General features: G+C 44.4%; 1 long non-coding RNA gene across 1 annotated transcript in view; it reads left to right on the top strand.

Moving 5' to 3' along the window:
- Window positions 1-5,205: 5,205 nt before the first annotated feature.
- Window positions 5,206-26,919, top strand: part of LOC112819885 (uncharacterized) — a 78,830-nt gene continuing 57,116 nt past the window's right edge. Inside the window, exons 1-3 of the long non-coding RNA XR_003206988.2 lie at window positions 5,206-5,327; window positions 8,853-9,011; window positions 21,773-21,853. This is a non-coding gene — a long non-coding RNA (uncharacterized lncRNA). The remainder of the gene's footprint in view (window positions 5,328-8,852; window positions 9,012-21,772; window positions 21,854-26,919) is intronic.

Genomic DNA, 26,919 nt, shown 5'->3' with positions numbered 1-26,919 from the left:
ACGTGTAGACTTCCCCGCCTGCACGTCTAAGTCCATCCCTGCAAACAGCCACCCTTCCGCCACTTCTTGGGCTTAGGGGTGTGTGCCCTGGAGACGTGGTTGGCCCTGGAGAGAACCCACCCGGGAAGGCTCTGGAAGTAGGCTCGGGACCACTCAGGCAGGAAAGGGGCCCAGCCAGGGGGGGGCCAGAAGTGTGAGGTCCAGGGAACCCTCTTTCCTGGGAGAGGGGAGTGGTACTTCTCTTCTCTGTCCTCTTCTCTCTTCAGAGCTCATTCTCGAATGCTTTTTTTTTTTTTTTTTTTTGGCCTTCTGAGGATTTTTTTTTTGGAAAATGCGGAACTCAGACACTCCACTCATTGAACAGAGGGAGAAGGTCAGTTGAGGTGACAGATGGTAGATATTCCGGGAAGAGGAAGAACGGGATTGTGGAGAAAGAGGCAAAGGGCCGCTCTCTGGCCTGGACAGGCTTCTCCATGTTTGGGGGCTCTAGTCTAGAGAGGGGGTGACAGGCTGCCTGGTGCTCTGTCTTAGGCTCTGGGTGGGTTCATCCAGACTTCTGGACATGGATGAGATTTCAGTATCAGCTCTTTAGTCCATCACTTCTCTGGCCATGACAACCCAAAGTTCTGGACAAACTCCCGACACACACACACACATGCCTGCTCGCCTCTACTGGGTCATGTTATCCTGGGGGAGTCAGCCAGAAGAATATCTGACCTGAACAGCACATGCGCATGTTGCATGTGTCCCCCTCTCTCTCTTGGGGAAGATTGGTGGCTTAAGATTTACTAGAATTAGGACTAACACCCATGCTAACACGTTCAGTAGGTGATAAAAATATTACTTCAGTCAGTACTAACTGCATGTCTGTCTAATGCTTGTGTTCCCCCTTCACGTGATTACTATCTCCTGGGCAAGGTAACGGCCAACAGGGGTGCCTCTTAGGGAATCAGCAGTAGATCCAGGCTGGCTCTAGCTTATTTAATATGCTGACGTCAACGTAGTGGGCGGTGACAGGAAGGACCTCACACCCAGGCTCATTGAACAAGAGTGCTGTGCTGAACTTAGCAGGGTGTTGCCACCATGGGGACTCCCTGGATGGAGATGAAATGGGAAATGTAGCCGGACGTCAGGGGGTCTGTGACTCCTGTGAGGACCTAAGTGGAGCTCAGGCAGCAGGGCCCTGCCAAGAGAGCACAGAGCTCTACCAGTTTCAGCATCCGGGTCTTTAGGGAGGATGCAGAGGACCCAGAGAATGGTACAGGGACCTGTGCCTATGAATCATGTGGGTCAAGCCACCCCAAGTAAAGTAAACTCCAGGTAAAGTAAACTCTTCCTCGAGGGGCCACCTTGGAGAGAAATGGGAGAGTGGCGGGGGTGGGGGTGCTGCAAGATCGAAATATCTAGGAGACTGTGTAAATTATTGGATTGGATGATGTTCAATTTTCCATCCCTACATAGTATAGTGAAGGGTCAGGAAAAAGATTAGAGCAATTATAGAAAATAATGAAGCTATATTTTCTTTGTGTCACTAAATGTAGGGTAATTTTGAACTTGCTAAAATTGTCTTTGCCCCGCATCTGTTCACCGATGCTTGCGTGCGCGGGGAGCACAAGTGCGTGCTTGCGTGTGCACACACACCTCCACACACAGCACTTCTACAGGTTTTCCCTGCCACCACCTCCCCCCAAGAATCTATACTCACAAAAGCACTAATGAGAAACATAGACTTCACTGAGGATTTCAAGGAGAGATGGAGAAGATCTCATTGCATCCTCTCCAGCAAACAGGGTCATCATAATCCCCCTTCAATACTTGACTTCCAATCTGAGATGCACCGTTTTCAAATGTGAATATTTGTTATCTCTGAACCAGAATCTGTCTTACTGTGATAGTGTGTCATAGTATAATATAAAATAGTAAATATCATAGCCATTCTCATGGTGATACCTAAAATAATGGCGGGTCTTACACTGGCACCTTCTTATATTTGATGAAATCCCTGTAGCTTTCTGCTTTGTCGTCCTTCCTCAGCTGTGCGCAGAGGCTTACTCACTGAGGCAGTTGCAGAGTGGGTTCAAAGCAGATTCTAGCATCAGACTGTTGCTCACTAGCTCCAACCGTTCACTAACCAAGTGACCTTGGGCAACTTACTGAACCCCTCTGGACCTTTGTTTCCCCATCTGTGAAATGGGAATAATATTACTGACTCCTTCTTAGGGTTGTTGTAAGAGTTAAATGAGTGATACATAGAGAGAGATTGGAACAGTGCCAGGTAGAGGTAAACACTAGATAGTCTTAGAGTTATTCCTCTTAGTCCGCTCCCATATGGGCCCAGCCTCCGTGTTAAGCTGTTGCCTTTTTCTTCATAACTTATTTTATGAATCGTAGTTCAGTGACCACTGTTTGCTCTCTGAACAAACCTAGAGATCTTGTCTGGCCTCCCCAGCTGGCTTACTTAAATATTTCCTCCAAACAGATCTGTTTTCTCTTTCAAGGAGTTCTGAGAGATAAAAATTGCTGTATTTGAATCACTACTTCTGAGGCATCTATGGTAGATGCAAGAGATGGTGGGATATGAGCCTGACTGGAGTGGACTGTGTTCATTGGGGAGCATTAGGGGATATGACAGGCAAGATAGGTTGGAGCCAGATGGCCCCTTAAAGGATCAGGAGGCTATTTCTTCAGCGCATCTCCCCACATCCATCTTCTTATATTTCATCAAATATAAGAAGGCACTGACCAGCCCATATAGGGTGGAGTGGGCTTCCACACTCCCTTCAAAGCACTCCATAGGGACGGCGGCTGCTTCTTCCCCTCATATAAGGTTGGCTCTAGAAGACAAGTTGGTGGATGGGAACTGAGAGAGTAATTGGGCTTAAGTCAGAAGTGGAGATTCAGAAACAAAATTTTATTTTATTTTTTAAAAGATTTTATTTATTTATTTGACAGAGAGAGAGAGCACAAGTAGGCAGAGTGGCAGGCAGAGAAGGAAGGAAAAGCAGGCTCCGCAATGAGCAAGGAGCCCGATGCGGGACTCGATTCCAGGATCCCAGGATCATGACCTGAGCCAAAGGCAGATGCTTAACCGACTGAGCCACTCAGGCGCCCCCAGAAATAAAGTTTTAGATACAGAAGCCTTCAATAAATACAGACAAAGACAAAGAGACACCCAGCACATCTGAGTCCAAGGCGTGTCAGAGGCCTGAATGTTCTCCTAAGATCTCCCAGACCCTCGGTGCCAGGGTTTGAAAGGCTGCAGCCCTGGTTTTCTCTTCAGTGAGGCTGGACAAGATAATCAACTCTAGCAAATGGGAAATTTCCACTGTGTGGGGTTAGCACTTTCAGCTTCAGAAATCAAACACACTGAAAGCAGAGTGTGTCTTGGCAAAGGGTGACCAACCGACCTCCCCTGGTCAGTTCTCTACCCTGTTAGTTCATCTTGCTGGTGACCTTGTCTAGAACAAATAGCTTCTAGCTGGTCACCTCTGGAACAAAGGAGTGTTGAATGGGGATTAAAAAAATATCTGGGGGGTTTCTTTTTGGGAGGGTTTAATGAGTCAATGCTTTGTTTTACCATGAATGTTTATAACCAAACCTAAATGTGCGTGGGGTCTTGAATCTCCTCCCACAACTATTTCCTATTTGTTCCCAGAAAAATTCCAGTGCCAGATTTCATCATAGCAACCAGAGGCAAATATCAAGGCAGCAATAAGGAGCAAACTCGGGAAAGGGTTTCGCTCCAACGTGGCTTGAGTCCCTGTAGGGCACCCAGTATCTGCACGAAGATAATTTGAGAGTCGCAGTGTTGGCCCCGCGGTTCCTTGTGGGGGAATCTAGCAGAGTCCAGCTTTGCCAACTTCCAGGACCCACCAGGAAATGCACCTCTCAGTTTGCTGGGCCAGGTACGGAAAGACTGACTTACTAGCTCCTCAAGGCTTTGTACCTGTTGTGTGTTGATCTTTATTTTTGTATGTCAAGTTTTCGCAATTAAATGTCTTGAATTATTCCATCATGCATTTCCTGTGAGGATTTTAATAAACAAGCATATGGTTTATGTCCTAAATTGTCGCCTCAAATGCTTTCTGGAAGAAGGCAGGGTGTGTATGAAGAAGCAAGCAAAACAAGACAGGAGAGGCTTCTAACACCTGCTCACGGTGTACCTTTGTTGTTGTCATGGCGGCGCTATGAGGTCAGACTCCTTGCCCGTAGGGAAAATCATCTCTAGTTTTGCCAAAATGCAGCCTTCTTGCTGAAAGCACTTTTGAGTTTTGAGTCAGTTTTATCAGGTGTTGGTTCCGAGTAGTGGTGTGTTGGCAGCTGTTTAAGCTGGCTCTCTGAAATAGAATTGCCTTGCTTTGTAGAGTGTGCTGATGTCTGTGGTGTAAATACTCCCCCCTTGGCCAACTTCAAGCTGCTAAAGTTATCTTATGAATGAGGAACTGGAAAGAGATGCACACAGTTGACTCTGGGGAGCTGGCTGCACTGTAGTACTGATTCTACGGACTGCACCAGGGCTTCGCGACCTTGGTACAATGACACTTTGGGCCAGATAATTCTTGGTTGTCGGTGGCTGTCCTGTGTATTGCAGGATGTTTAGCAGCATCTCTGGCTTCTATCTATTAGAGGATAAAAGGAGCCCCTTTCCGCCCCCAGTTATGACAAAAATGGCTCCAGACATTGCCAAATGTACCCCGAAGGGCAAAATCAGCCCCCAGCTCTGGGCCCGTCTGCATAGATGGTGTTTAGAAGGTCCATTCAGCAGATCGTAGGCTTTTACCAACTTTCTCCGTTGCACCTGAAGAGGTTCTCTCCTGGCATTTTGGAAGTGATTTTTTTTAAAAATCAGATTATACTTCTTGAGGAGTCTTAAGAATAGTGATGTCATGAAGAATTAAGGCACCAAGACAAAGCGTGGTCACTAGGGGAGAATCAAGATAATTCCACGGACTGGATTCCAGAACAGAATAGATACTTAAAATGGACGATAGAGGTCCCCTGGTCCAGGCTTTACTTGGTATGGATGAGAAATGAGACTCAGAGGTGAAGAGTGACCTGTCCAAGGGCACAAAGCAAGCACAAAGTAGATGTGCTTGGGAGAGTCACTGGGTGATGTGGTAAATGCCTCTGTGACATATTGGGAATTGGGACTGACGCCATATTGCAGCTATGAGTGTTTTGTAGGCTTCACAATGTTAGGTTTTCATGGCCATATTTGACATCCTCCTGCTCCAAACCTCCCCCTGCCCCGAAATGTCTGCTCATGAAAGCCACATTACAATGAGGGACTTCTGTTTCAGGCAGAATGATTCCCATCAGCTTCAGAAGTGAGTATTTGGTTCAAATGTTCTATGCAGGAGGGTCAGGCTGCTTGCCATTAGAGAACAAATGTTGAAGATTGTTGCTGATTTCTCTCTCCTTCCTTCCACATTTGCACTGGGCCCTCTCCTTGATGAAGTATCTCACGCCATCCTCAAAGCGATTTAAGGAAAGGACATATGGGAGAAAGGGACGTCCAGTAAAAAAGTTAAGACCACAAGATTAATGTGATAAGAGCTGAGAAAGTCCCTCCTAGTTAGCTTTGAAAATGTGTTTTCAATGCACAGAGGTGCCCAGTCAGAAAGGGAGTATTGGGGAGGGATGATTTTCATCAGCGGAGTTGCTTGGCTTTGGAACTTCCAGTGAAATTAAGGCAATCATATACTAGGAAGTCAGTATGCTTCAAGTGCCAATAAATTGAGCTTAATGAGGACAGCAAGTCTGCCTTTATTAGGAGATTGAATAAAAGTGAAAGGAGTGCTTTGAATCATGGATCTTTAAAAACACATTGATATTTGAAAAGAATTAAGATTTGGTGATCATGTATGGAATAATTCATCGCTTGACTCCAGATTAGTTTTTTACAATATGATGTACTGGTTCTCGAGAAAATTTCCCATAACCAAAGTTTACTGTCATCACCTCATGCATCTCACATTGGCCTTTGTCGTACCCCCACTAGGTCCATGGTGATCATGCAAACCAACCCCTTGGGGTTACCTTATATTGGTCCTCTGAGACTCTCTGGGCAATGTGGGCCATTTGGATTTTTGCTTTCTTTTCCCAGAGGACAATTCAGTCTCAGCATCTGAATCTAAAAGGGTCAATAATACAGGAGTGTTAGCAGTGGGTTAGGGTAAGAGGAGGAGGTGTTTTGGGTTGTGGGCAGCATTGGATACAACTCTGCTCAGGGCTCTTTAGGCCACACAGCTCCCCCGGAAAGGCCTCATGGGTGATGGGAAATTTTTTTCTTTCTTTGGCATGGATTGTGAATTGATCTAATCTTGTTACTTTTTAAGAAGCTATCTATTCAGCAACTGGTGATTTTTTTTTTTTTTAAAAGCGGTTAATACTTTATTGTATAGTCTTTTGGAAATATTTTATGCATACATTGTCAGGAACTTTTCAAAAGGCTCATTATACATCTCGCCAGATTACTGTCCAGAGGAACATGCCAATATACACTCCTACCTACTATGGGAACACCTTGATTATTGTAATTAAAAAGTCAATATGTTGGGCAGTAATATCTCACTTTTTATTAGGATTAATATAACTCTAATGAGGTTGATTACCATTTGCATGTTGATTTTTTTTATTAGGACTTTATATTTTTAGACAAGTTTTAGGTTCACAAAAAAATTGACAGGCAGGTACAGAGATTTCGCATACACCCCCATTCCAAAACATGCATAGCCTCCCCCATTGCCAACATCTCCTATTAGAGTGGTTATTTGTTACAATTGATGTACCTACGTTGACGCATCATCATCACTCAGGATCTATAGTTTACAGTTTGTTCTTGGTGTTGCATAATCTATAGATTTGGACAAATGTATAATGACATGTACCCATCATTATGGTATCATATAGAGCATCTTCACTGCCATAAAAATTCTCTGTGCTCTGCCTATTCATCTGTCTCTTTCCCTCCCAAACCCTGGCAACCACTGTTTTTTATGATTTTTTTTCTCAAAGTGGAAAAGGTAGTAGCAATGGCTTTCAGTTCTAAGGAAATGTCCTATTAACCTTCATAAGCCCTAAGAAGTAGGGGGTGCAAAGTTGAGGAGAAAAGAGAGTAAAGAATTTGATGTATAGTATTTGCCCTTGAGCCAACATTTAACACTTCCAGAGCTTAACACTGCACTTTTGCAATGTTACCCGTGCTACAAGAGTATTACCAAGAGATGTGAAGACATGAACAATCTTGGTCATTGGAAACAGCAGTTCAAAATAGCTGTCTCGCTAGACTATTCCTTCTAAAGATTCATTTGTGCCGGCTTCTTGTCTTTGTCATATGATCCTTCTTGGCTCTGCAACACAGATGTGAAAAGTGAAGAGAGCATGCCTTTGGATTTCATTTCTAAAAGTGGAAAATATACAATGAACTCTGGGACTTTTAAACTATTAATACTATTCCTCATATGTATTCATAGCCATACGCAGAAATAAATTTAAAGGATGGTGTGTACATGTACATGGCTTCTCACTATAAAATGGTTAAAACTGATGGGCTTCAAGCTGGGTTTTGGGGGTTGACTGGACCCATGGGCTGGGATCTGGTCCTCAGTTGTAGACTGAATTGCTTGCTTTAGTCCATTTGTTGAGAACTAAATCAGATGTTGGGGGAGCCAATCACCCCATCTACACCCATAAGCCTATTTTATTCATCAGAACAGTTTACTGGACTTTGAGCCCCTTGGGGACAGAACTCATAGCTTATTTTGTAACCTCAGTGCCTAGCATAGTGCCAGGCATGTAATAGGTTCTTTTTTTTAAATTATCTTATAGCTTTATTGAAGTATAAGTGATGTAGAATTAACTGCACATTTTTAAAGTTTTCCATTTGATGAGTTTTGATATATATATATATATATACCCATGAAACCATCACCACAATCAAGATAATGAACATATCCATTGCTCCCAAAGCTTTCTTTGCAATTCTTCTTCTCTTCCTCCCACTGTTTCCAGACAACCAAGTTTTTTCTTTCCATCACTCTAGATTAGTTTGCATTTTCTAGAATTATATGTATATGGAATCATATAACATGTACTCTATTTTTTGTGGTCTGGCTCTTTTCAATCAGCATAATCATTTTGAGATTCATTGATGTTGTTCCATATATTAATAACTTGATCCTTTTTATTGCTGAATAGTATTCCATTATATGAATCATAATAGGTACTTAACAAATGTTTGTGGCATTACATTGACTTGAAAATTAATTTTTAAAAATATAATTGGGGGAAGAGTGGATAATGGGGATATCACTATTTTTGTTGAATAGGTCCATTTAGGAAGTTAAAATAGAAATCAGGAGGTGAGTTGGCATAGTAGAGACTTTTATTGTCATCCATTATCTGTTCTCCCTTCTTTCATAGTGATGGACTGCCTGATTTGGCTGGGTACAGAACTGTCTGGAGTAAAGACTATATTTCCCAGTCTTCTGTGCAACTAAGTGTGGCCATATTACTAAGTTATGACCAATATGATGAAAACAGAAGGGGTATGTGAAACTTGAAAAAATCTTCTGAAAGGAAGGGGAATTTCCTTCTCTTCTTCTTCCTCCTGCCTGCTGTCTAGCACACAGTCATAATGTCTAGAGCTCTAGCAGCCATTTTGGGTCAGAAGGGGTCTTGAAAACAGAAGCCACTCAAGGCTGAGCAACAGGTCAATGAAGCCTGGATCCCTGAAATCACGGAGTGCTGTGTCTGCCCTGGGCTAACTACCTCCAGAATGTGAGAGAGAAATACATTTTGATCTTGTTTAAGCTTTTAAAAGTCTCTTTTGTGTTTTACTTTTTTTGCAGCCAAAACAGTCCTAACTGCTACAGTTAGTAAGGATAGAGTTTGAACAAGAGGGAGTTTGATGTTGCTGAAAGGTCATTTATGTCATGCTAATGTGCCCATCTTCACTCAAAGGATTTTTCTGAGTAGAAACATGGCCTCAGCTGTTGGACTCTCTTTTGGTGAGTTCTAGAAAAACTCTTATGAATGATTGTGAACAATTCTCCTTTTCCCAACTGTGCAACTCACTCCCATCAATATGTATCCACGGTTAACAGTTTAGACTTCTCAAAAGTATAACTCATTTTACATTTATTTACTTTTAACTTGGTGGATCTCCAGTGAGACATGAGGTTAGCCTAATCTCATTAATTTTTTTTTTTTTTTTACAAATCCTATGTATGGTGGGCGCCTGGGTGGCTCAGATGGTTAAGCATCTGCCTTTGGCTCAGGTCGTGATCCCAGGGTCCTGGGATCGAGTCCCGCATCGGGCTCCCTGCTCCTTGGGAGCCTGCTTCTCCCTCTGCCTCTCTATCTCTCTGTCCCTCATGAATAAATAAATAAAATCTTAAAAACAAAACAAAACAAATCATACGTATGGTGGCACATTTGAAAATGCTTTATATAGATGTCTCATCTCATTTATCATATATGAATTCTTGTTATGTTTAATTCCCAGTGATGGTTTGGCTTGTGACTCTTTTTTTTTAAATATTTGAGATACTTCAAACTTACGGAGAAGAGTGTGTGTCCAGATGTCATCTGTGACTCTGGAGAACAGAAGCTGTCAGTTTATTTATTGCCTTAGCAGTGGAAGCTTTTCTTCAAACAGTGCTGTATGCAGAACTTCATTACATCAAACCTCTAACAGAGTTTCTCTGGTTGAAGTAGGAGTGGAGGACTTGGAGCCCTACTGGGTAAACGTCCCTCTGGCCGGTCCCCTCCCCCCACCATGGGGGCCCCTGCGATGTGCTCACAGAGCAGGAAGGACCTGTGCAGGTGGCTGAAATCCACAGATTTAGAACATGTTCAAGATCCAGAAAGCAAGCTCAATGTTATTCGGATCTCTGTGCTCTTATTCTACCACACTTAGAGCAAGCTGTGTAATCTGGTTGCCCAGTCACAGAAGTGTAGAAGAAGAACTCAGAGGGGAAGACCGCTAGCCAGACATGACCGTGGATAACAGTGAGACCAACGAGAGGAGGCAAGGATGTTTTCTGTTTTATTTTTTTTAAGATTTTGTTTATTTATTTGAGAGAGAGGGAGAGAGAGCATGAGAGGGGTAGGATCACAGGGAGAAGCAGGCTCCCCGCTGAGCAGGGAGCTTGACATGGGACTCGATCCTGGGTCTCCAGGATCATGACCTGCGTCAAAGGCTGTCACCCAACCACCCAGGTGCCTGGCAAAGATGTCTTAAAAAGACAAACACAAGGCATTAAAAAACCACCTTCTGAGGTCATTTGGGGTAAATGTCATCTTCCTAATATGTTCCAGTGGGTCACAGAGGCATGGTTTTATATATTTATATGTGTGTGTGTGTGTGTATTTATATATATTTAGTGGGAGTGGGTGTAGAGTAGTATAGAGTATATCCTATGTGTATATATATATACAGTGTTTTGTTTAGTGTTTATGAAAATGACCCGGAGAAATAAAGTCTCCCTTATCTTTTATATTTTACATTTGTTTTATAGTAACAACAGTACTACTCATTGAGATGATTATTATGTGCCAGGTACATGAGTGTTTTATCTAGTTGATTTATTTAACCCTTACCACTATTTTATGAAGTAGGGATGGTCCCCAGAGGCACAGAAAAGTTAGTTCCCTTGCCCCATGTCACACAGTGAGTGTGTGGTGGAGCTGGGATTCAAACCCAGGCATCTTGGCCCCAGGGCCCATGCTCTTAATATGTGCCCATATCTTAGGAGAATTTAAACAATAAAGTGCAAACATCTTGTAGCTAGTGAGTTTTTCAGTTGTCTAGAAAACCCATTTATCCAATTCGTGGAAAACTTGTCCTCCAACAATCCTGGGTAAATGAAAGAACAAATTAAACGGAAACAGGAGTGCAGGCCTCCTCATGTCGTATCTCAAGCATTCCCTCTGCCGTGGGGTTTTTCAGAGGCCCACAGAGAAGCAGACCAACCTGAGCAGGTCTGAGTCACCAGGAAATACCCCAGGGCAGACTTGACAATGGAAATGAAACCCGTGGACCCAACCACCTGCATGCTGGTTGTGTTTGGTTTACAATATTGTCATCTTCCTAGTGGCTCAAGAGGTATTTTGAGGTTGACGTAGAGACTACTGTGTTTTTTAGAGGCATTTCCTTTCTGGCCTATGTTTATATATTGTGGTGGAAGAATCAGAGGCCTCCAGCTTCAAAAGTGAATCCTGTTTCAAGTTATGAAAGTGCCAGGATGTGGGGTGCAGGTCAGCACGTGCACCTCAGGTGCTGGGATGGGCCTGACTTTGCATCCAGCCTCAGTTGCTGTTCTTTGTGCTCTGGGTACAGAAATTGCCTTGGCTCTTCTTGTTGTTAAGTCTGTAGGGGTGGACTTATCCCATCTTTCTGGAATGAAACACCAGTTCAGGGGAACTTCTGCTTATAAAGGTCTATCCATCCCTAAGGAGACCCAGGAGCGTATTTTCTCATATGGCTGCTACCCTAGTCGGTGCAGGCTGCTATAACAAGATGAGCCAGTGGCTTAACCAACAAACATTTGTTTCTCACAGTTCCGGAGGTGACAAGTCAGGTCAGAGTGGCAGCATGGTTGGGTTTTAGCAAGGGCCCTCTTCCCGGTTTATAGATGGCTGCCTTCTTACTGTAGCCTCGCATGGCAGAAAGATCATTTCTCTCATGTTTCCTTTTATAAGGGCACTAATCCTGCCATGAGGGCTCCACCCTTGTGACTTAATTACCTCTCAAAGATCCCACCTCCAAATACCATCATGCTGAAGATTAGGGCTTGCAGTATAGAATTTTGAGGGTACACAAACATTCAGTCCATCGCAGCTACAGTGTTAATTTATGATACATTTTCCCCCTTGGTGTTATTTTCATGGTTGCTGTAAATAGCTGAGTCATATGCAGCATATCTCACACACACACGTACACATGGTCCATCATCCAGGCTTTAACGAAACTCATTTTTGGGTGCCTGGGTGGCTCAGTCAGTTAAGCATCTGCCTTCGGCTCAGATCATGATCCCGGGGTCTTGGGATTGAGTCAGGTTTCCTGCTCACTGGGGAGTTTGCTTCTCTCTCTCTCCCTCTACCCTTCTCCCCTGCTCGTGCTCTCTCGCTCTCACGCTCTCTCTCAAATAAATAAATAAATAAATATCTTTTAAAAAATAAAGCAATTAATTTTTTTCTTTTTGTTTTAAGAAGATAAATAAAAATAAAGCAAATAAAAATGCTCAGCACATTTGCTTAACTGTTAGCAAAATCAAATTTCTGGTAATGTTAATCACACCATATTCTTTCAAGCCAATCCCACTTAATCACCCCTTCCCCACACTTGCTGCCTATTTATCTCACCAATCACCTATTTATCTCATAAATCCCAGTTTCTGTGTGGCCACTTTTGTACTATTGCTTAACACCGAACACCGAACATAGCTCTATTACAGAATATATCTCATGAAGTAGTTAATTACTTGTTGCATACCCACGGCCCTTGTCAGGGTATGAGTTTCATGAAGGTAGGGTTCATAACTTATGTAGCACCATACTCTTGTACAGGTGTGCAGAGTTCTTAGATTCCCCAGGCCCCTAAGCTTCCCACCTTCCTGGTATACACACGTTATATAATTCCCCCTCCTTGAATGTGAATGGGACCTGTGAATATGAAGGATGTCACTCCCCTGATTAGGTTACCTTATGTGGCTAAGGAAAGGGATTTTGCAGATATAATGAAGTTTCCAAATCAGTTGATTTTGGATTAACCCTAATAGAGAGTATGCTGTTGGGCCTGCCTTAATCAGGTGAAAAGGCCTTTAAGCCAGCCTAGACCTTCCCAAAGGAAAAGAGTCCTCTGCTGGCTTCGAAGAAACAAACATCCATGTTTTAAGAACATGGGCCCACAAGGCAAGGACTTGAGGAGTTGAGCGCAGTTCATGGCGAACAGCTATCAAGAATACGGGGAGCTCAGCCATATAGCCACAAGGAAGTGAATTCTGCCAACAAGTCAAATGAACTTGGAAGTTGATTTTTCCTCAGTCAAGCCTCTGGATGGGAATGTAGCCCGGCTGACACCTTAATTGCAACCTTATGAAAGCCTGAGCAGAGACCCAGTTTAGCCATGCCCAGGCTCCTGACCCATGGAAACTATGAAATAGTAAATGTATGTTGTTTTAAGCCACTGAAGTTGTGGTAATTTGTTATGCAACAATAGAAAACTAATACAGTAGGCATTTCTTAAATGTTTATTGAATTTAATTTAATCAGGGGAATAGAACATTTAAAGTGAATCTCTGCTAAACTTTTGGCCGATTTTTAAGAATGGAGACATCTTAAAGAATTGGTGTCTTCTTAATGGGTCTTCTGCCCATCCAATCAACTTCACACACGTCCAGGGTTTTCATATATACCAACTTCTGATCGTCTGGAAATAGGAAGTGAGATTCTCCCCAGGCATTGTTCGGCATTCTTGGGAGATAGAATGGCTAAAAACTGATGTTGAAATGAGACCACCATCATTTTTCAGTCTGCTCACTATGTACAGAGCTCAGGATGATTAGGAAATGTAAAACACATGTGAATGGCTCAGACCCCCTTTAGTTAAATCACATTTACATAGATCAGTTTTCCCAAAGGACATAAGTGAGCTGAATTTAAGCAATTAAAAAAAAAACAAACCCCAAACTAGAACCTTTTGCTAAAGCCAAAAAACATGGATGAGTTAAACCATATCAGATGTAATGGTTTGTTTTGAGAAGTGTTTGGTCTGTTGTCTATATGTGTGCGTGTTTTGTTAAGGCAGTTGGAAAAACAGACCTTGCAAGATCTTTGCCTGACAAGGTAGAAACCCAGTATACAGGGTTTAGTTCCACCAAAGCCGTTGATACCATCAGGATCACCGGTGACCCGGGGCAGGGACGTGCTGCTGGCTCTCCATTACATTCCAGAGCCACTCTAGAGGCCATGGCAACAGAGGGACTGTGACTGTGGCTCAAAACAAAATCGGACCCAACCCTGGCCTTGGTGTTCTAACCAGAGCAAGTTTCTAGGACCTTGACGGTATGACCTCAGGGGGATCCTCCTTGCTTTTCTGCCAAGTGGAGAATAAGAAGCAACTTTCTGGTCGCAGAGCGTCTTCCCTCCTATTGCCAATATTTCCAGTTCCATTTGCCATTAGCTCAATGTAGCTTCCTATTTCTAAGAAAAGAGGCTGAAAGAGCCTTTTGAAGGCCTCACGGACAGTCTCAGAAGGCTTCATGGGCAACAAACAACTCCTAGCAAACTACAATTTGATGAGTTAAGTGTAAATGGATCAGAGACATATGGATTCCATTTTTGGGGAAATACACATGGGCTTACAATGTAAAGCGGGGCAGTGGGGGTAGGGCTGGGGTGGAGAAGGGAATGCTTGGAAAAATGTGGTTTGGGTCTTGCCAATTGCAAAATGTTTGAAACAAATAATCTGAGATGTTTTGCCTAACCTAGAGCGAGGCTGGATTCACCCTTTCCTTCTATTTATGTGCCATTTTCAGACGTGCCATACATGCCAATGCTGGTTTTGGTCTTGGGGAGATTTTTTAAAAGGCAGTTATTTTGAAAGATAATTGCGTGTGTAGCCTCTGAGTGTGAAGGATGGAGTGGTGTTGGCGAAGAGATGGGCATTTAGAAATATCTCTCTGCCTCTGGGTCAAACTATCCCTAAGCCGCTCTGGTGTATTTTACTTGTGGAGGTTCCAAGTCCAGGCTGTGCTAGTGGGGAAATATGGCAGCTTGAGAAATTTGCTTAACCTCAGTCTCCCCACCTGTAAGGTGGGAATGATATTACCTACCCAAGGGCCCATGGGGATTGAGATGCTGTACAGTGTGGTGTTAGGAGTATAGAGTCCGGAGGCATATTCCTGGGATACCATCAGAGCTCTGATACTTGTGTGAACTTGGGCAAGTTCTTTAGTCTCTCTGTGCCTCAGTTTCTTCATCTGTATGATGGGGAAAATATTAACATCCACCACATAGAGTTGCCTTGAGAATTAAAAGAGTTACTACATGTAAAGAACTTGGCACAGTGCTGGGCACGTAAGTGTTGGGCAAATGTTAACAATTGCTATTGTTGATTTTTCTTGTTCCATTAAGCCTTTGGATATCGTAGAAAATAAGTCAGCTTCACCTTGGGGCTGAGGACAAGGGCAGCACCTTACTCCAACTGCAGGGGTCTCCTCCAGCTTATGTTCCTTTTCTTACTGCTTCAATTTGTAGATGAATCCTCTACTTCTTTCACACCCCAATAAGAAACAGGTGAAGTTTTCTGTCTAAAATTACGGTCATTTTTTTTTTCCCTCTCTTCTGGGGAGGATTCTTTTCTCTCCTCTGCTTTACCACCACTTGGCCCCCAGTGTCACTTAATTCAAGAGCCCACCTAAGTCCCACTGGAGTGTGAGGGAATTCTGGGCACTGAAGTGGAAGAAAATCATGAGCCCAGTATTGTACTGGTTTAATGCATTGCTTCTCAATCCTTCTTGCACTTGAAGATGAACTGGGGGAACATTAGAAAGATAATAGAGGTTTTGAGTGTAAACTTGGGGATTAGCAAGTGTAAAACTCTCCAAATACTTTAAAAAAAAAAGATTTTATTTACTTATTTGACAGAGAGAGAGAGAATGCAAGCAGGGGGAGAGGGAGAAGCAGGCTCCCGGATGAGCAGGGAGCTCAATGCGGGACTCGATCCCAAGACTCTAGGATCTTGACCTAATCTGAAGGCAGATGCCTAATGACTGAGCTACCCAGGCACCCCTCTCCAGATACTTCTAATGTGTGGCAAGGGCTGAGAACCATTCTGGCTAAAGCATAGAGCGGGCTTTGCAGGTGTTTCCCATTGTCAGTTTGGACTCTCACCCCTTTTAACTTACTGGCCCTGCCTTTGGAGGCCAGGTGGGATTTCTGTCCTCCTGATTGCTGACCTTCCTGCCATGAGCAAACTTTGCTCTGGGGCCCTGGCCTTGAGATCTGCAGAAGCAGAGCCACCTGGTCTCTGAACCCCATGCAGCTTTGGGTCAGAGGTGCCACCCCACGTCGTTGGTCCCCCCACCCCAGCTCTGCTCTGGTGGTCTTGTCTGAATCCACACCTTCCTCTGCCACTCCCCTCCTGGTCAGCACAGTTTTGCCTCCTCTGTTTTGTTCATTGACCACCACCCTCTTTTGCTCTGTCGCATGTAGTTCCTGAGGCTGCAGGGTGTCGTGAAGGAAGCAGGGATTTGGAGCTGGACCTGGGTTTAAGCCTCTCCCTCGCTGCTGACAACTTACTTAATCTCTCTGGGCCTCAGTTCCTCATTTGTAAAGTAGAATCATCGTACCTAGATGATTGTATGGCTATGAAAATCACGGAGATGGAATAGGGGTGACAGTTATGCTGGTGGTGACAAGGCAAGGCAGTGGTGCTGGTGGTGGGGATGGGGACCATGACAGTGGTGCTGGGGTGGGGAACGGGAATGCTGGTGGGGTTGGGGATGGCGGTAGCAGTATTGGTTATTTGGGGGCGGTAGAGGTGGTGGTGATGAGCGTTTGGTGGTGATGAAAGTTCGGTGGTGATGAAAGTTCAATCAAGAAAGCAGAAGCTTGGAGGAGGTATCAATGTTCTGTTCAGAGGAACAGAAGGATCTTTGTATTTGCTGAGGCAATGGGAATAGCTGGTTGTATCGGTTAGCCTTTGGTGAGGAAAGCAGAGCTACTCTGGGTGACCTGGAATAAGGGATTTGTTACAGAGATTAGGCTTACCCAATTTGAGAGCTAGTGGAAAAGTCTATGCAAGGCTGTTGCCTCTGTGTCTGATGTTGGGCCTAAAGTTTCTACAGGTCAGCAGGGCCTACACGTGGGGTGGAAAGTTGGATGTGACGTGGGGGAGAGCAAGAACAAACTGGAGCTTGCATCGGACTCTCGCCGCCTCCAATATTGATAACACAGGTGGCCCGCAGGACAAGTGGACGCCCATCATCACGGAGGCTCACGTGCACCTGGCCCAGGACCCTGAGAAGCTGGAGGAGACCCCGTGGGCGGTGGAGATGCTGTGGGCCCAGCCAGTGCCCACCCCACCAAGGTGAGCAGCGGGTCTGAGCCAGCGAGTGCCCCAGTCGGACCTCCGGAGGGTCACAGCTTCACGCTGCCTTCCAGAGCTCGCACAGATTTTCGTGTTGCCCGCCTGAAATCGGAGCCAGAGAGGGAAGGAACACGGGGACATTGTTTGGCTCTTGTGACACAGGACACGATCACCACCACCGTGGGGGGGCCTCATGCTGCTTAGATGGAGTAAAAGCTTCAGAACCAAGAGGGGCGTGTGCCTGACGCTCAGCTTTAACACTTCAAGCTCGGAAAGGCTAGGATAAAGGAAGCCGACCTCAGGGGCTGCTGGACACTGAACCACAGAGCCCTCTCCACTCTCAGGTCGTGGAATAGCCTGGCCATTTTGTCTTATCCCCAGAAGCTGGGCTCTTTTGACCCCCTAAGCACTGAGGGCTCACATCTCTTACACCAATCCTCAACTTTGCAATCAGGGTCTGGGTTAGACTGGAAACACCTGTCCCTCTTTGGGATTCTGGTGTGCCTCTGACCTCACCCCGGTGGTGAATCTTTTCATGGCTTTCAGCCTACTCTATGTTTCTGACACCTGTACCTGCTAAAGTCTCTAGCCAGACCTATAGGTCTCCTTGGTGGCCAACATCCTCAAACCCTGGGTAATCCCTGCAGTGCCTTGAGTGCTCAGAGTTACAGCCTTGGGAAAGCTTCTAGCCTCTTCCTAACACTCTGGCTTCTGAAGGCTTCATTTACCAACAAATATAATTATGATATCATTTTTATTCTTTAATTTGAGGATTGTCTTCATCAAAGATGCATTTAGAATTTAACTCAACCATGTTCTCCCTCATTTTGTCTGTCACTGCTCTAACCTACGTCAAATCATGGATGGGTAGCCAGGAATAGAAGGAGCTGGTTTTGAGTTTTGTACTGTGAAATAAGTAGTTTGAGATTTGGTAGTCAGAACTGTATTCGCCTCTCCCTCTTTTTCTTATTTACTATGCTACCTGGTTTGTGGACATTTTCTCCACCTGCAAGCAATTTACACAAATTGTAAACCATGTGACTGTTGTAATCCCTGTAACTATGACTAGAGACTGGAAAATGACCAGTTGTCATCAGAGGTGAAAACTCATAGAAAAGGTCCTCTCACGGGTGGCCTCCTACCCGATGCTTCTCAGGTGGTAGACAAGTTGTTACAAATATTTGCACCTCAGTTTTCTTATCTGCAAAATGAGTGGGTTGCCCCAAAATTCATGCCATGTTCTTTGAAGCCCCTGGGGTTGCCAGAGGACTCACTGGGACTTTGGGGGGTGGGGAAGAGCATGGGATCTAGGCTCCCTTCATCCCTCATTCAACTAGCAAAGAATCACCTATGTCTATTTCATATATTTGATTTCTGTGATAGATTGGATCATTGGTTAGCCTGTAATCACTCCCTCCCCTGTCTTTCCTGGAACAGACTACATTCTCCTATCCTGCTGACTTTGGGCTTGACCACGTGATTTACTTTGACCAATGGAATGAGGAAGGATGTGACATGAACAGAGGTTTTAAATGAGCTTGCCAGAGTTCTCTTGCCTTTTGTGCTCTTCCATTTACTAGGAGAATGGGCCTATAGGTAGCAGCTGGTCTAGAAAGAATGAGAGATGTGTGTAGCAGACCCAAACCCAACCCATAGCCTGAGTTCCAACTAGACCAGCTTATCTTCAACCTGCAGATCTGTAAGCTGGAGAATAAATGTTAAAAGCATTCTATTTTAGGCGGTTGTTTGTTACACAGCATTACTCCAGGCAGAGCCAATATAGCTTACAAATGAGGTTTAATCAATAATCAAATCCTTTGGTTTAAAAGAAGTTTGAAAAGCTCTGGCTTGGCTGATTTTTTTCAGCTCTCCCATCCAGAGCTGAACATCCCACTTTTCTTTTTCTGTGTGTATATAGGAGCGAGAGAGAGGGAGAAAGAGTTTTAGAAACCAAAGTCTCATGGAAAGAAAGAGAAACTATAAGTTTTTCTTTTTGGGGGGAAGGGATGGTTATCAGGGAACAGGGAGCAGAGCTGGGCAGATCCATTGTTAAAGTGTGTTTTATTTCTTTGAATCTTCAAGTAAGCAGATTTCACGCCTGGTATTATTTTGCACTGTTTTGTCCATTTTTGTATTCCATTTGCACAACCTCTGAAATTCCAGGAAGAAGGTAAAAGAATAACATTGCACATAGCCCTGGGTTGTGCTGTGTTTATTCCATCATGGACCGTTCACTTGGGCTTAACCTCAAACTGACCTTTCTGACTCCAGACAAGACAGCAAAGCTTTGTTAACAGATTCAAAATCATACTTTAAAAGAACAGAAATAACTTACTTCCTTGGCGAAGGATATTTTCTGTTCTCATTATTTGTGTCTGTGACCACAGGGAGATAATTTTTAGGGATTCCTAGACAACTTTACTGCCGAAATGCATGCATAGATACCCTGGGGTCTCAGACAACTGGCACCCCACCCCAAACTCTGGATCTATGAGCTGCAGGATGGAGGGAGGAGGAAGGTCTTAGGCTATTTTCAAGCCAATTTTGCTCCAGCCCTTGGCAACATGGTTTCATTTTAAAGTTTTGAGAATATCTCAAATGATGAATATCATCATCCAAAGCCAACAATAAGGGATATGTGTATGCCCTCTGTTTGAATGCGTAATTAAAGTGTTATCATATCATGTTTGAAGGTAGGTAGCCCCGGCAAGGATGAACAACATTTTGGATCAGACTTTTGGGAGAAGGTTCTATTCCCCAGGGAGAGTCTTCTGGGCTTTGTGAGGCCAGCACGAGGCAGGCTGGGCTTTGTCTGTGCCAGGGGGTGGGTTTGAGGCCATCTCTGCCATCAGCCCATGCTCAGGTTGTGTCTTACACAGATGGCCATCTGATTTTGGGTATCGAATGGTTCGCTTGCTTGTTTGTACTGGAGTGAACGCCTTTGAGGACAACAGGAGCTGCTTAATATTTTACAGCCAGAATTTGACACTGCCTATACAGAGGGAATTCTGCTGTCTTGCTCTGGGGGAGTCTATGACCTACAGTGCTGTGTGCAGAGAAGACAGCTCTGGGAGATGATTTAATTGAGGTTGATTAATGAGTATCTAGCAAAAAATGTGCCAATAGTATTTATTGAGTGCCAGGAGATTTTATAATAAAGACCCTTTTCTGATAACCTCTAAAAAGAATAAAAGAATATATATCCACCCAGCTAATAGAAAGGGAAGATGGAATTTAAAAAGACAACACCAATCTGGATAAAGCAAGAAAAAAAGAGGAAAGGAACACAGAACAGTTTGGACAAATGGTAAGGGTGGGTATTTACATACAAGTGAGCCCATTATTACATTAAATGTTAGTGAGCTAAACATTACAATTGAAAGGTAAAGGTTGTCATATTGAATAAAAAACAATACCCAAGTACATGCACCTTATGAGGTGATATACCTTAAAATAAGGATTCTCTAAATAGCCACAGTCTTTTCAAAAGCCGCAGGGCGATATGTACCAAGAGTCATAAGCTCATTTATACCCTCTGATCTTATAAGTCATAGTTAAGAGCTCAAGAATGTGGAGTGGGATAGACCTTAGTTCAAATCCCATCTCTGCCCTGTACAAGCTATGTGATTGTGGGCAAATAACAATCCTTTGCTTTTTCATCTGTAAAATGAGGGTAAGTTGTACTTTTTGCATAGGGATGTTGTGAGGAGTCAATGATTTTTTGGGTATAAAGTGCTTAGCACAGAGCCTGGCATGTAGTAACTGCTCAGTAAATGTTAGCTATTATAATCACTGCTGCTGCTGCTGGTTTTATTAACTATTAAAAGCAATTTTTATTAAAACTGCTGCCACTGCAGTTTTTAATATCAGGGAAAAAATTATATCAAGGAAATCGTAAGCTAGAGAAAAATGTGGTATGCATGAAGATATTTATTACATCCTGCCTATAGCAATAAGAAATTAGAAACAATCTGTCTCATTCATTCATTCAATTCAACAGGTATTTATTGAAATCCTATTACATGCCAGGCATTATTTCCCACTGTTTGGGATTCATCAGTGAACACGACAGACAAAAGTCCCTCCTTTTGTGATGGGGAATGTGTAGCTAAGCTGTGGGGCAATAACCAGATGGAATATTCAGCAGCCATTAAGAAATAGCAATGAAGACATGGAAAGTCATAGTACGTCAAGTCAAAAAGCAGACGAGGAAAACATAGATGTCTTAAAATATGCATGGGTGGATAGAGACTAAAACGGCGCATTTGAAAATGAAAAGTGCCTGGAAGAGTGATGGGATCATGCTCTTTGTTTTCAATCACATACGAAATGGTTTTATGAAATTATGAAAAAATACGTAAGTAATTGGAAAAACGGAATTGGCACAAAGAAAAGCTTCTTATGGTTTAGGAATCAAAGTGAGGCCTGTAGGCAGAAGCGGAAATTGCCTGTGTAACAGGGAAGGAAAAATTGCTCTTTCGGAACAGAAATGACTGTTGCAGCTTCCCCGTGAGCAGGCAAGAGAGGATTTCATGCCGGGGGAAGGTGGGTTTTTGTTAAGGAAACCTTATTAGGCAGACGTGAAAGAGGCCCCCCAGTCCCTAGAAGGGGGTGGTTCAGACTTAAACATGTCTATATGATAAAGTAACAGAAATTTCCATTTTCCCTTGGCAGTTTGAGCATGGAGGGAGGAACAGAGATCTGGAGCCTGATAAATGGGGAGATGATGAGCAAGGAAAGGTCCAGCTGGAGAGGGTGAGAGTGGCAGGGATAGAACATCAACTTTAAGAACACTGATGACTAATATTCAATTTTAAGCTGTGTTCTTTTTTCCCCACACTTCAGTGAAAGCATGATTATGTGAGACAGTGACTTGCCATTCTTTTGGGGAAAGGATTGGGGGAGGGGGTAGCGTCCGAGGAGGAGAGCGCATACAGGTGCGCAGAGGAGACCACAAATGCAGGGCGCAAGATGGTGAGCGCAGACCGAGAAGTCCCTTGAAGCGAGAATTTAAGTGCGTGCGGGTGGCTAGGAGACCTCAAGTCCCCCCCCCCCCCAACGCCCTCCCTTGGGAATTTGGAGGAAGGCACTGTACTCCCATGGGATGGGAATCAGGCCATTTTGTTTGGATAGTAAAAGAAGGCTGGTGCCACAGGACATTCAGGATTCACATACACAGGCTGATCCTAGGCGTCCTGGCCAGAGGCTACCTTTTCCATATTGACCCTTCTTAAAGCCTCAAATTGCTTAATTGTCACTATTACCAATACAATCTTTCACAAAGGGACACCCCTCTACCTAGGAGTCCTGCTATTTAGGGTGCAGCAAGGTCTGGGATAAGTTCTGCCTTTCCATGAAGGTCTTAGGGTAGATGAGTTTGGCAGATCATTTAACCACAAAGGCAGGAGGTTTGGCAGGTCTGGATGGGTGGTGGGCTGAGGAGAGAAGGGAACAGCAAGCAGGCATGAAGAAGACTGATTTTGGGGCACTGAGGCTGATGGGTTGTGCAGGTTGGTGGTGGAGGTGGTAGAAAGGGGAGGTAGCATGAGATTTGCTAGGACAACAAGGGGACTGGTATCTCCACCCTGACTCCTGCTCCCAGGGAACCTTGTGACAATGGTCCTTTTAAGGATGGTGCTCAACTTAAAGGCTTCTAGAAGAGCAACCTGGTGTGGCCTTGGTGTACTGAGGTGGGGGTGGGTGGGCGCCATCGGTCCCAGGTGCAGACCACAGGGGTAGAGGAGGGGAGTGCATTGTCTATAGAGAATTTTTTTTAAGACTTTATTTGACAGAGAGCAGGAGAGCACAAGCTAGAGGGAGTGGCAGAGAGAGAGGGAGAAGCAGACTCCCCGCCGAGCAGGGAGCCCGACATGGTGCTCAATCCCCTACCTGGGATCATGACCCAAGCCGAAGGCAGTCGCTTAACTGACTGAGCCACCCAGGTGCCCTGAGAATTTAAAAGCAGTAATGAAACAAACTGATTTTTATGATCATCACGTGCCAACAATTCACTGCGGTGATAAAAGACCCCTCCCTGCCCGAACAGCTGGTTCAGCCGGGCCTTTACCCTCTGGCCCCACTGGTGCTGTGGGACAGAGAACAACAGACATGGGGAATCCAGAAGAGGCACGTGCAGGAAAGAAACCCAAATTCCTCAAACTGGTAAATAAGAGGTTTCTCAGGACTGAACTTGAAAAACACGAACCTGGCCAAGGGCGGGACAAGAAAATCCTCAGGAGGTGGCAGCTGAGCAGAGGTTAAGCAAACATCAGTGCCAAGCTGGTGGCAGGTTGGCAAATAGGTGGCTCGCATCCTCCGCAAGTGTTCAAGATTAGTGTCTTTTCAGAGAAAAGACCTCCTCTCAGCTGTGGTGGGGAGAGAGGGCTAGCGCTTCTGTTGCAAAAAATCACAGTCCCAGCAGGATCTTGAGAGAATGTCCTCAGAAACACTGGAGAAGGTGCATTTGGCCATCCTGTAGACCCCGGAACATTCCACAGGGGTGGGAGGAAGCCCAGATCCCTCCTCACTCCTACTGTGTCTAGGAGTCAGGGGCCAAAGCAGTTCACACGACACGTCCCAGGGTGTGGTCCCCACCAGCAGCCATCAGCATCACCTGCAAACTTGTTAGAAATGCAAATTCTCAGATCCCACCACCATGAACTACCGACCTACTGACTAGAGTCAGAGACTTGGGGGCTGGGGCCAGCAATCTGTATATTAATAAGCCCTCCTGGTGATTCTGATGCCCACTAAAGTTTGAGAACCACAGGTTGGGAGCTGACTCTGGGGTTTGGCTCCCTTGGGGCGGTGGTGGCAGCTCACCTCCCTGCCTTCTCCCCCATTCTGGGCACCTGGGGCTCTGGGGCTGTAAGGGTGAGTGATATGACAGTTCTAGCAAAGAAGACACAGATCGTCTTTTTTTTTTTTTTAATTTGTGAACAACATTAGCTACTAGATCTGTGTTATGAAAACTTCCAAGGAAAGACAATTTTTTTTAAAAGATTTTATTCATTTATTTGACAGAGAAAGACACAGTGAGAGAGGGAACACAAGCAGGGGGAGTGGGAGAGGGAGAAGCAGGCTTCCCGCGGAGCAGGGAGCCTGATGCGGGACTCGATCCCAGGACCCTGGGATCATGACCTGAGCCGAAGGCAGACGCTTAATGACTGAGCTACCCAGGCGCCCCGAAATAGTGCATCTTTCTTGGGTTTTGAATACCCCTTGCTGTTGTGGAGAAAGTACAGGACTTAGTCTTTGTTCCATCCCAGCCAGATCACTTAATGTTGGTGCAACCTCAGACAAGTTACATAACTTCTAGCCTCGGTTTCCTCACTTAGAAAATGTACTTTGCCATTGTTGTTATCAAGGGAGCTGTTATAAAGTATAAAAAAGACAATATAGAAAGCATGTGGCACAGGATTGGACAGTGAGTTTTTCTGAAGAAGGACAATTTGTGGGGTTCTCTCCGGCTTGGTGAATGGTTGTAGAACCAAGTATGAGTTCCTTCCTGCTGGCTCATGTGGGAGCCAAGGTTAGTCAGAGATTTAGAGCTGCTGAGAGTGCACTGGAGCAGGCAGTCCACTCCTTAGCCCTTTTGAAATAAGATCTACAGATGATTTATTCCTTTAGGTTTTAGGGAAAGGATGTGAGAGGGGAAATTGCATAGCCCAAGGCATTGATGGACTGGGTTCTTGGGGCCTCAGGCGTGGCTCTAGCAGGAAAGAAGAGCAGAACAGCTTGGGGCCACCCTGGCCAATGACTCCACAGAACAGGCATCTTTCCACCTCCCTGAACAGCCCTGCCTGGGCCTCTCCAAACCTGGTCTGTTTTCCTGACATTAGTGTCCTTCTATAGCCAATGTGATTTTATGGCATCTGGGAGGCAGAAGACTGGCGTCCAACCTTGACCCTAGGCGTTTCTTTCATACCTACCACTCTAGAGTGGACTCACCATGGTAGGAGCCTGTTGTCCCCCACACTGAAGTTAAATGAGAGCCACTTGGGAAGGCAGCTCTGGAAAGGCAGAATTGCCAAGTGAGCCTCTCTTTGGCTTCCAACTACTACCCACCCTCATGGCAAGCCCATGGCCTCTGATCAAAGCCCTTCACTCTGGACCCTTACTCATTGGACCCCCACCCCGTGTGCTCCTGGGTAAGCAAGAATTTACAATAGACCCTTGAGAATCTGGAGGTTGATACTCCAGTACTTTCTGACTCCCCAAATTTGAGAGTAAAATGAGAGTAAGACAATGTACAAATTCTTGATTTTCTCTTAATTCGTATTTCCATGGAGAGTCAAATGTCCTTGTGCTTGCCTTTACAGTGCTCATTAACTATAGTTAACCACCTTTCCAAATTTCCCTGAAGTTTTCTCTTTCACCTGATGGCATTTTTCACATAGAAACAAATTTAAAAAAAATCACCTGCCAGAGTCACTTTGCGCTTGTGTTCAGTGAGAAGAGAGCAATGGGGCTGAGTCTGGCTGTGGTTGCTGCTCAGCTGTTGGGGCTCCTTCTATCAGCTTCCGGTTGGTACCTTAACAAAGTTACAAACGGCTACATTTCCTAGGACTTTGGAGTTACTTCAAACTGTGGGGCGCCTGGGTGGCTCAGATGGTTGAGAGGCTGCCTTCAGCTCAGGTCATGGTCTCAGGGTCCTGGGATCAAGCCCCATGTCGGACTTCTAGCTCAGAGGGGAGCCTGCTTCTCCCTCTGCCCCTCCCCCAGCTTGTGTGCTCTCTCTCTCTCTCTCTCTCTCTCTCTCTCTCTCAAATGAATAAATAAAATCTTAAAAAAAAATAAATGAAGTGAAGCTGGTATTCTGAGGTGCCAAGGTCTTATCCTTCCTCTGCACCCCACATAGCCACTCACTCTTCATGAGCTAGAGCTGGTGGCTAGGAAAGCCGTCTGAGCTAATGCAAGCTAATCCACCTCAGGGTGTTTGCTCCAAACGAGTTTCAATTTGGTAAAGGATCAAATGTGAATGAGGTGGGGTTTTTTTTTTTTTTGAATTGTTATTTGTGGGGATTGTTTTTATCCCACATCTGTGTACTTTGTATAGTCTTCAGGCTATGATTTTTAAAATAAAAAAATATTTCATTGAGGTATAGTCAACATGTAATATTACATTATTCTCAGGTGTACAACATAGTGATTCAAAAATTACACACATTACAAAATGCTCACCATGATTAGTGTATTACAGTCTTATCGACCACATTCCCAGTGCTGTACTTTTCATCCCCATGACATTTACTTTATCACTGGAAGTTTGTATCTCTTAATCCCCTTCACTTGTTTTGTACATCCCCTCACTGCTCTTCCCTGTGGTAACCATCAGTTTGTTCTCTCTGTTTCTGTCTTTGTTGTTTTTGTTTGGTTTGTTTTTTAGATTCCATATATAAGTGAAATCACATAGTACTTGTCTTTCTCTGTGTGGCTTATTTTATTTAGCATAATACCTCTAGGTCCATCCATGTTGTCACAAATGGCAAGATTTCATTTTTTTTTATGGTTGAATAAAAATTCCATTGAAAATATATACCACATTTTCTTTATCATTCGTCTATCAATGGACATTTGGGTTGCTTCCATAAAATGGCCATTGTAAATCGTGCTGCAGTACACATGGGGGTACATAGAGCTTTACGCATTAGTCTTTTTGTTTTCCTTGGGTAAATTCCCAGCAATGGAATTGTGTGGTAGTTCTATTTTAAGCTTTTTGAGGCACCACCATGCTGTTTTCCAGAGGGGCTGCACCAGTTTATATTCCCACCAACAGTATACGAGGCTTCCCTTTTCTCCATATCCTCGCCAACACTTAT

This window comes from Callorhinus ursinus, unplaced genomic scaffold (assembly GCF_003265705.2).
Source record: "Callorhinus ursinus isolate GAN/ISIS: 27379988/994484 unplaced genomic scaffold, GSC_fseal_2.0 scaffold3, whole genome shotgun sequence".
Lineage (NCBI taxonomy): Eukaryota > Metazoa > Chordata > Mammalia > Carnivora > Otariidae > Callorhinus > Callorhinus ursinus.
The sequence above is the reverse complement of the archived record's forward strand: the minus strand, read 5'-3'. Positions and strand labels throughout refer to the sequence as shown.